This window comes from Penaeus japonicus, unplaced genomic scaffold (genome assembly GCF_977035675.1).
Source record: "Penaeus japonicus unplaced genomic scaffold, GWHDUDI00000001_assembly GWHDUDI00000013, whole genome shotgun sequence".
NCBI classification, from domain to species: Eukaryota; Metazoa; Arthropoda; class Malacostraca; order Decapoda; family Penaeidae; genus Penaeus; species Penaeus japonicus.
In genome coordinates this window covers 4,031,284-4,041,283 of record NW_028234415.1, presented here as the reverse complement: position 1 = coordinate 4,041,283, position 10,000 = coordinate 4,031,284, and the positions used below count along the sequence as shown (strand labels likewise).

Genomic DNA, 10,000 nt, shown 5'->3' with positions numbered 1-10,000 from the left:
TGATTCATGACGTCAGGGGAAGACTGACTCATCGCCAGCCCATGCGGTATTGCCATGAAGATGCCATTCAATTCTGAGGCAGTGATCGTCGTCATTGGCTTTGGTATTTTGAAAACTATTTGGTATTTTTTCTGCACTCGATTGGAATCTTCTGTCATTTCGATTGCACAGCCTTAACAAAGTTTTAAAGACATAAGAAATTTAAAATGTCAAATAAGAAATTTATACTTCTTGTCAAAGGGACTGGGAGTGATGTGGAATATGTAATCTTTCAGATGCTGCATTCTTATTCGAAATCAGAAATAAGAATAATAAAGTCCATTCTTAGTCTAACTTCATTGCTAGAAGTACAGAAAGACTTGGTATCTACAGACTGACAGAGACGCGAAAGTACGTTATTTATTATAGCATTCAGAAACTTTAATAGAGGCTTTAAAAGTAATCTTTGGGTTGGGATGAAAATGTGTTTTTTTCATACAAATTAAATCCAGATTTGCTGAAACGTTATATTCATTCCATTGCCACGGGACACAAAACGCGCTTCTTTAATTAGCTTCATGGTCATGTGTGAAATTAGAACAAAATTATGAATCTGTCCACCGCTAATGGTTTTTGATGACGTTTGACAGTGACGTACCCGCGTTCATATGTAGATGAGGTGTTTCTGCTATATGAGAGGTAATGTCAGGCCATTTTTTTTTCTCTGTGAATTCGCAGTTATTGCCAATATCCAAACCTACGAACGAAGTTGCGATCGTCAAGTAGAATATCAATCTGGTAGTTTTATGTAACTGGAGGTAAAGGCTCTCGTAAAACTGCGATATTTTTTTGTGTTTTCTTTTATCAATAGGCCCTGGTACAATATTGGAAATTAGCTGTAGGGGGTTGAAGAGTCAAATAAGTGAGGGAAATTTCAAGTTTGTAAAAAAAAAAATTTCCGAACGATTGTGTTTAGCAAACTGCTGTGATTTTTTTAACCACATTTTATCATGTCTAATGCTGTTGTTACGTTTATACCCGTTTCTAAGAAATAATCATGAAAATTTGAAACCTCCATTGCATGAAGTTGATTGCAAAAAAAAGTTCTGATACGTGGAATTATTCGTAAAATGGAGTCCCATAGCAACCAACTCTTGTTATATCCCGACATGAGTGTGTACTTGAGTGCGCTTTCGAAGGAAAGTAATTGTTTTAGTGTCCTCCGGGAAATGAATGCTTCAATGTCTCTGTTCATTTGATTAAACTGATTGAACTTTGTGCCAGTTATAACATAATTGGTTTATTGCCCAGGCTTTATGGTTAGTGCTGGCTAAACTTTTTTTTTTGTGGGGGGAGGGGGGGTGGGGTAAGAATTATCGTGACTGAGTTACAAAATCATTCGTTATTTAAGAAGAAAATAAGTTTGTTTGTGGTCATATATTTATGAATAAATTTGTGTTTGAGTTTATCTACTGATAAATAATTGTTTTATGCGTGTGTGTATGATTAGAGGTGGGAAGAGTAGGTAGAGCGGACGGAACTTCTGTCCTTCACACACCCCTTTTCCGTCAAAAGAAAAAACACCGAATTATGAGAAAGTCAGGGGACGATAAAGACAGGAAAAAAACTAAATACGAATATATCAGGGCAATAGAGCTTGAAGGAAATTGGCCCGGTCCATCAGCAGAAATTGTTGGTTGGCATTGGTTAATTAGAGGAAGGAACGTGAAGGGGAATGAATGAGATCATCGGAACTAACGAGCTGGGAGCACAAGTGTTATCTCACGTCATTGCCACGCCCCCCGAGGGAGAGAGAGGGGGAGGGAAGAAAGATGGGGGAGGAGGGAGAAAGGGAAGAAAGGTTAGTTAGATAAAGACACGTCTGCTCACTCGCTCACATACAGGTGACCTGAAACAAAATCAAAATTAGTGATAGAACAGGGGAAGAAAACCTAATAAGGAAGAGAAAATCTGCATAGAGTAATAAAACAGAGAGGGAGGGAGGGAGGAAGAGAGAGAGAGAGAGAGAGAGAGAGAGAGAGAGAGAGAGAGAGAGAGAGAGAGAGAGAGAGAGAGAGAGAGAAAGATAAAGAGAGAGAAAGAGTGTGTGTGAGAGAGAGTGAGTCAGTGAGTCAGAGATGGTGCTAAGAAGGTAAAAGCGAGGGCTGTGATAATAATTTATGAATGTGTTGATGCTGGGGCGTGAGAGAGAGAGAGAGGCCGAAGTGATGGTGACAAATTATTGCGTCATCAGCCCTTCTGATGAGCCAGTTTTTGGGCGCAGCGCGTTATTAATGGAGGGATTGAATGCCTGTGTTTGTTCTCTCGTGTACGGTTGAGTTGGATATTTAAGGGGGAGGGGAGGGGGTGCTGTTCATTGTTCTCCATTTTTGTTATTTTTATTTTTTTATTTTTTCTTTACAAGCCCATGGTAGTGATACAGACAAGAAAGTATTTGTACACTGGGAACTCGGATCTGTGGGTGATTTGTGTGGGCAAATATTGTTGGTTTTCAATTTCACAGATGAAAACTGTTTCAATTCAGATCTCGCGAGCCGCACGGAATGGATTATGGACTCTATAATTGAGAGCTTTTTCCCCTCCGCATTTACATTTATAAATGTTTAATTGGCATTTCTGCGATTTAAAAAATTCTTGTATGACAGAGAGGATTGTATATCGTCATTTTGTTGTGTATTGTATTTTTTTCTAAAGGAAATTTTGGAGGAAATCTTATACCCTCATTTTTGCTATATTAACTAAACTTGACTAAAAATAATGACCTTGAGGCTTAGTAATAGATGTGATAGATATAAAAGATGGAGGCAGGGTGTGATCCGATCATCGTAAGAATGAGTCGAGATCACGACCCCTAGAGAATATTAGTTGGAAATAAACCTGAAATTATTCCTGCCTTAAACAAATTCTTGGACCGATAAAACGATCGTAAGTATTTGGACACGATATTGATCGTCGCACAATCTGTTGGAACGAGGTGTTATTTTTGCGTGAACGTAGTGTGAGGGAATATTGGAACTTAGATCTGCCATCAACACCTGACCTTATGTTTAATCCAGTCCCGTTTATTATTATTTTCTTTCTTCTTTTCTATTTTCCTGTTCTTTTTGCTTCGCTAAATGGTCAGCGGGATATCCGTGCTTGCTGTATGCCTACGTGTATTTATATTCACCTATTTTCATTTTCAGATCATAATCTCCTGAATTTACCTTACGTCGCTCTCGTTTCGCAGTAAGTCGCGCATTAAAAGCGGCCCCTCTGTCACTTTTATACGCCGTATCTCTTAAGGGATATGGGATTCTTTCTAAAAGGCGGGATATTCATAGATCCATTTGCTTTGGTGCAGAGACGTTTCCCTGCAAATACCACGCAATAGGTTGTGTTGAAAAGTCTGGCTGGCTCCCTTTTGATTTTGATTTTGATTTTGAAATACTTCCTAATACTGACATTGTCGGACCTTGTGATATTTGGAGAATCTTGTGTGGAATTGCATGATTGTTTTCTTTCATTTTGGGTAATCTTCAGATGCGCTGGAATGCGAATTACTTACCGTTTCACCTCCTTGCTCCGAGAAACTGAGAGGTTCGATATGAAGTGTGGGTTGTGGAATAATGTTATCACCGATTTCAGCTATTGTCAGAGAATGGAAGAAAAGAAAAGAAAAGAAAAAAAGAAAAAGAAAAAAAAAAAAAAAAAAAAAAAAAAAAAAATATATATATATATATATATATATATATATATATATATATATATATATATATACGTACGTAGAGAGAGAGAGAGAGATAAATATATTGTTAATAATCACCGGGGAGCACTTCCAGTCTTCCTGATTTTTAAATGGATAATGTCGTATAACTTTCACTCTGTTGCATTCCCCACTCCAGCCTTAATGGCCGTAGAGCATCGTAAATATGACCAGACAAGCGGTTAAGCTGTGCTGTATTTAACAAGAGAAAAAAAACTTAAGCACCCGAGATTACTAGCCCTGTGTCGGTGGTCGTCTCTTTATTGCGTGATTGTGGTATAATCGTGTCATCTTTTCCGTTCGGTTGTTGGGAAGGTTTATGATTTTTTTTTTTTTTTTTTTTTTTTTTTTGTGTGTGTGTGTGTGTGTGTGTGTGTGTGTGTGTGTGTGTGTGTGTGTGTGTGTGTGTGTGTGTGTGTGTGTGTGTGTGTGTGTGTTTGTGTGTGTGCAATGCTGGTCTTGTTGAATCAGTTTATTTCAATTTGTATCAGAATGGTACAATGTATCATTAGATCTAGTCAAATGAGGGTGATATATACAATTAGATCGTTTTTTTATATATTCTTCTACAGTGACTATTTATTTCTCTTCTTCTCAAATCCATGTATACGTGCTTAAAGATAGATATATGCATACATGCGTATTTATTCATATATCTTGAATGCATAATCTTATATGTTCTATGCCTTCATTATCTACAAAACCTTTATTCTCCTTTAGTTCCTTTAGGTGTCACTCTTTCCCATGTTCTTTATGGTCACCATTAGTACATTTGTCCTTGGCTACAGTGTGATTATTAGAGTTGTTTTTGTCATGGTTAAGGTCACCGTCGCTCCTTTGAGTAACGGCGTCTACTTTGAGCTCCGTCATAAGCTCCAGGGAGAATTCCATCAAAGGTACGGCCTTCCCAGGGCGCGCCTTCCTTTGTCCTTACTGCTTTTGTCCATACTCCTCTATCCGTCCTTGAGATAGGCGTATATTCTCAACTCTTATTTTCTTTTAAGCTTTGACTTGGCTTTAAACATCATAAATTACTCAGAATGAGCTATTGCATATTTGTTGGATTTTAAGGTTTACCAGATTTTCTGTACGGATGGAATAGGTAGTTAAACGCGGCAAGATATGTCCGTAGAGTTTCCACATTATTACAGGTAGAACTGTTGACAAAAGTCTGAGTTCTTAAGCAGTGTTATATATATGCAGTATTTGTTTTGTTCGATGGCCATTTCCTAAAATTTGTTTCCTATGCTCTCGCCTAATTTTCAAGCCAAGAATTTCACTACAGCATCAAAAATGTCTTTCAGGCAGATACGCTTCGAAGCCCCAGGTAGTTTCAACATGGACTGGAGAGACGAAGGATAATTGTGTCCATCTGAGATTAGATTTGGTTGAGTTCGATGTGAAATCAGCAGAAAAGGGGATTCGTTCTGGAAAGGGCAAGGAAGCGCGAGATGTTGAGGATTGCAAATCACACTACCACAGCTTTATCTGTCCTTGTTTGAACTGTCCTCCTGTTCTCCTTTCTCTTATTTAACCCCTTCGACCCCCCTTCCCCCACCCCAACCCCGCCATACACGCTAACGCTAATGTGACGGACAATGATGTGTCATCAAGGAGGTAATCGAGAGTTGGCTGTTGCATTGCCCTCGTGTGCAAATGGCCAATAACGGCGCGGGATATTGTGTCCGTTTTTTAAGATCTCGTGTGAAGCATCCTCGTGATCGTGGCATTCTCATTTACTAGGGTTTCTAGGATGTTCGCGAAGATTAATGGCCGCAAAACAATTTAAAACGACGTGGGATCCTGTTTCTTGCTGCGCTCTATGAATATTAAGGTCGCGAACATGACGTGGGGTTTTAACGAGTGGCCTGGTCTGAGAGCGAAACCAGATTTTTTTTTTTTTTTTTTTTTTTTGCTAACCGGCAGCTCAACATGTAATGGTTTGCGCAAAGATTTTTGCTAAAAGTTCCATTACATAAGTCATGTTCTGGGATGTATGCCTTTTAAGCCCAATCTTAGCTTATGGTAAGAAGTAAGCGGCATATGCTTGGGTCCAGTAAATCCCAGATACGAACAAGTCTCGTTTTTTTTTTTGGGGGGGGAAAAAAATCAGCTGATCACATAATATCGCGAAAGTTTGTTCCATGTCCTTTTTCGAGGAAGATGTGCTAGTATCAGAATATGTGAAAGAATTACTTACAGTCAGCATCGCACTTTCCCAAACAGGCCGCAGTCCTGAGTAAATGTCCTGAATGTGTCCCAAGGATGCAATCACACGCCACCAGCTGATCGCCACACTGAAATCGCTGTCGGCATCTGCAATTTTCTAAATGCAATGTTCTTATTCACAATGATTCACTAATAAGGATGAAACCGAATTGATTTCATACTTGCCTTGCCGGAAATAATACTGTCACGTAACTAGTGGTTTCCGAAGTCTGTGATAAATCATATGCTGAGATTTAATCGACAGACATGACGAACGTGAAATCGCTGTCTGCAACTGCAGTCCTCTAAACGTGATTGCATAGGGATTCGTTCGCATGGGGAATTGCTTAATATCTGAAGAAAAAAGACTGCAGAATCGACCAAGTGCTGGACTGAATACTTATTGAGTGAATATGCTCGTTTCACACATTTTGATTCACATCCGGCCAATTTGCTCGGAGTTAGGCGTAGATTCTCGTGTCCTCAGATATTTAGGTTGGTTTGGAGTTATTCATATTTAATTACTATTACAAAATTTGAAATCAAAACGGTAAACTTGCACAGTTTATAAAGAAAGTATAGAGGACATTGGAGTCGCATCCACACACAAGTTTCCCATACGTTCGTTTTCTGTGATGTGGGAACCAGACTCCAACATCACAGAAAACCGAGACCACGTGACGTCACATAATAGTTGGGCATTCCTGCGTTCGGACAGACTTCGTCTAATTCGACCTTAGTTCTTTTTCTTCCTAGGTAAATTTCCTATACTTTTTATAGCAATCGCCAGGCTATAACATGATCTAGCAAGCCAATCATGCAACAAGGCTAGAACGGATCTGGCGTGGGAGTGCTTACACGCGATCTAAGATAAGATTTGAATGATCACGGAACACCCCGTAAGGATTTGAAGGGACCTTTTCCGCCATAACTCCAAGCCGGCGCACTATATTCTCGGAATACTTCTACGGCTTTAAGATCAACAACACTGCATGCCCTGTCCTACAGCTCTGAAAAGCCCGATTGAAGAAAACATGCATATTTCCCAGATGAGATCAAAGTTGGAGGAGAACTTGTGTCAAGTGTCATAATACCTTGACGCTCATTAATCTGGCGCGGCTTAGAAGTTCTTGACAGTTTGCAGTAACTTTTAAGTCACGGGTGCGAATGGGGGGGGGGGGGAGATCGCACTGACATAGAAGTTATGTATGAAAACATGCTATCGCTGCTGACTTAAGGACACCTGGGAGTTTGCCGTCCGAGATTGCTTCTTTGCCCTCCCCTCCCCCCCTTCCCCTCCTCTTCCTCCTCTCTTCCTCCTCTCAACTCCCATGTGTATACGGAGGAAGTATACAGGCGCGCGCGCACGTAGAAGAGTAAGAAAGGAAAACCTTTTCCACAGAGGCGAAAATGGTATTTGTTGAATCGTTTGGTGACGTGCTAAGTCTATTTCTTTTTGACAGCTCTCCTATTTGAATAAAAAGCTAATGCTATTAAAAAAAATCTCGTTTTGCTTAATGACGTGCACATGTGTTTATGTTAGGCAGCTGTCCAAAATTGCTGACATAGATGTGTTTGCATTCCCTGCACATGTCCTCGCCATGCCATCATATCTCCTTCCTCTCCTTTATTCCATCCAAACTTTTAGACATATCGTATTATCTCCCCCCCCCCTCTCTCTCTCTCTCTCTCTCTCTCTCCCCTTTTCTTTCACTCTCTCTCTCTCTTGTTCTCTCTTTCTCTCGTTCTCTCTCTCTCTCTCTCTCTCTCTCTCTCTCCTCTCCTCTCTCCTCTCCTCTCTCTCTCCTCCCTCTCTCTCCTCTCTCCTCCCCCCCTCTCTCTCTCTCTCTCTCTCTCATATCCTCTCCCTCCCTCTCTCTCTCCTCTCCCTCCCTCTCTCTCTCTCTCTCTCTCTCTCTCTCTCTCTCTCTCTCTCTCTCTCTCTCTCTTCTCTCTCCCTCTCTCTCTCTCCCTCTCCCTCTCTTCTCTCTCTCTCTCTCCCTTCCCCTCCTCTCTCCCTCTCCCTCTCCCTCTCCCTCTCCTCCCCTCTCTCTCTCTCCCTCTCTCTCTCTCTCCCCCCTCTCTCTCTCTCTCTCTCTCTCTCTCTCTCTCTCTCTCTCTCTCTCTCTCTCTCTCTCTCTCTCTCTCTCTCTCTCTCTCCCTCCCTCCCTCTCTCCCTCCCTCCCTCTCTATCTATCTATCTATCATATCTATCTCCCTCTATCTCTCCATTTTCTCCTCCTCTTTCTTTCTCCCTCCCTTCCTCCCTCCCTCCCTCCCTCCCTTCCTCCCTCCTTCCTTCCTTCCTTCCTTCCTTCCTTCCTTCCTTCCTTCTACCTCACATGTATATGTTCAAGCTCCTTCATTTCCTTTTTTCGTATCTTGCATGATAAGTTGCAAATCTAGAAATGAACTTCCCAAAGCAGGTTGAACGAAGCAAGCTCCCTTTCGATCCGTCCCGTGACAGTCTCTCAGTCCTCCGGGAGAGCGAAAGGACTCGGCTCACCAACGGCACTGTAATTTGTATTGTTTTTTTCCCTCTCGCCCTCTGTCTCTTTTCACCCCTTTTTTTGGGGGGGGGAAATTCACAGTCACTGTTATCCGCTTTAAACGACCCGGGGTATTTTATGAGCCCTGATTAATGCCCCCATTACGGTTCTTCCATTTTATGAATCTGATAGTCGTAATCTGGCTATAAATCTGAACATGTTTCCCCATCAGATTAATTTTATTTATTTATTTTTTTTTTTTTGTCTTTGGTGCTCGTGACATCGGAATGGCGGTCGGGGCTAAAAATCTGCTTTCGTTAAAACGGGAGGGAAAATTAGCGAGTAAGTAAGTGTATTAGGCGAGTAATTAACGTGTAAAAAGATAAATAAGGTGTAAAACAAAGTGTCGACGGAATACGAGCGGGAAAAGTAATCTGTAAATGATGTTATTGGGTATAGATGCATTTTTGTATTCTGTTGCATTGTATTGCAACAGAAGTGATAACAGTAACAGCTGTTTTCGGAATTTGATTGATATTTAGATCATTTGTTGACGAGAAAAGAAAAATGTTTGTTGTTAGAATGAATATATGACAGAGTGGAGATCTCAATGCTATATGATTGCATATATCTTTCCCATGGTGTAAATCAGTCTGCTGTTCTCTTAACTATCATTAATTATTCATAGGCCATAATCTTTACATATATATAGCACATAAATATCAAAACTTCAGAAAATACAGAGGTTGTTCCTATGGTTACGGAATAAAATGAATTACGTATTTTCACGGAATAGCATTGATAAAGCAGGACTTTGTATATTGTGCAGAAGGTTGAGAGAGAGAGAGAGAGAGAGAGAGAGAGAGAGAGAGAGAGAGAGAGAGAGAGAGAGAGAGAGAGAGAGAGAGAGAGAGAGAGAGAGAGAGAGACTGAGAGAGAGAGAGAGAGACAGACACTGAGAGAGAGAGAGAGAGAGAGAGAGAGAGAGAGAGAGAGAGAGAGAGAGAGAGAGAGAGAGAGAGAGAGAGAGAGACACTGAGAGAGAGAGACACTGAGAGAGAGAGAGAGACTGAGAATTCTGCGTGGAGGAGAATGCGTGTGGCGGGGTCTGGACGCGGTGGGTAGGCGCGGATGCTGTCAGTGTAGCGAACAGGACTGTGCCGAGAGGATCTGGAGTCGAATGGCTCCCTCGTGGCTCTTGCGTGTGTTTGCGTGTGTGGTTTTATTCTTTAATGCGTCGGCTTATTGATTTAAGGATTAACTTTGCAAGGTCTTTGTTATTGGAGGTGATTCTTTTTTTTTTTATCAAGATAAGCCTCCCTTTTTAACGAGTAAAGGGTGTGATTATTTTATTTTTCGATGTGAAGGTGCGGATTTGACCCCTTGATAAGTGGCTTTATGTATTAAACATATTTGTCTAAATGCATCGTCATATGTATTTAGAAAAAAATATATATATACTGTAGAAATTTTAAATATGATATTGATGCATAATTTTAGTATTTGGAAATAAAACAAATATTACATGTACAGGCTTTCCAACAGATGAGAAGCATTA

The 10,000-nt window shown here is 40.6% G+C and overlaps 1 protein-coding gene across 18 annotated transcripts in view; it reads left to right on the top strand.

Moving 5' to 3' along the window:
* CASK (peripheral plasma membrane protein CASK) overlaps positions 1–10,000 on the top strand; it is a 434,258-nt gene that overhangs the window by 274,732 nt on the left and 149,526 nt on the right. For 2 of the 18 annotated variants that reach the window (XM_086543070.1, XM_086543067.1), the window contains exon 1: positions 9,587–9,644. The exons of 15 other annotated variants lie outside the window; for them this stretch is intronic. The gene's annotated coding sequence lies outside the window, so the exon portion shown is untranslated. Of the gene's footprint in view, positions 1–9,586; positions 9,655–10,000 lie in introns of those variants that run through there. One more of the 18 variants, XM_086543068.1, reaches the window with a different exon arrangement.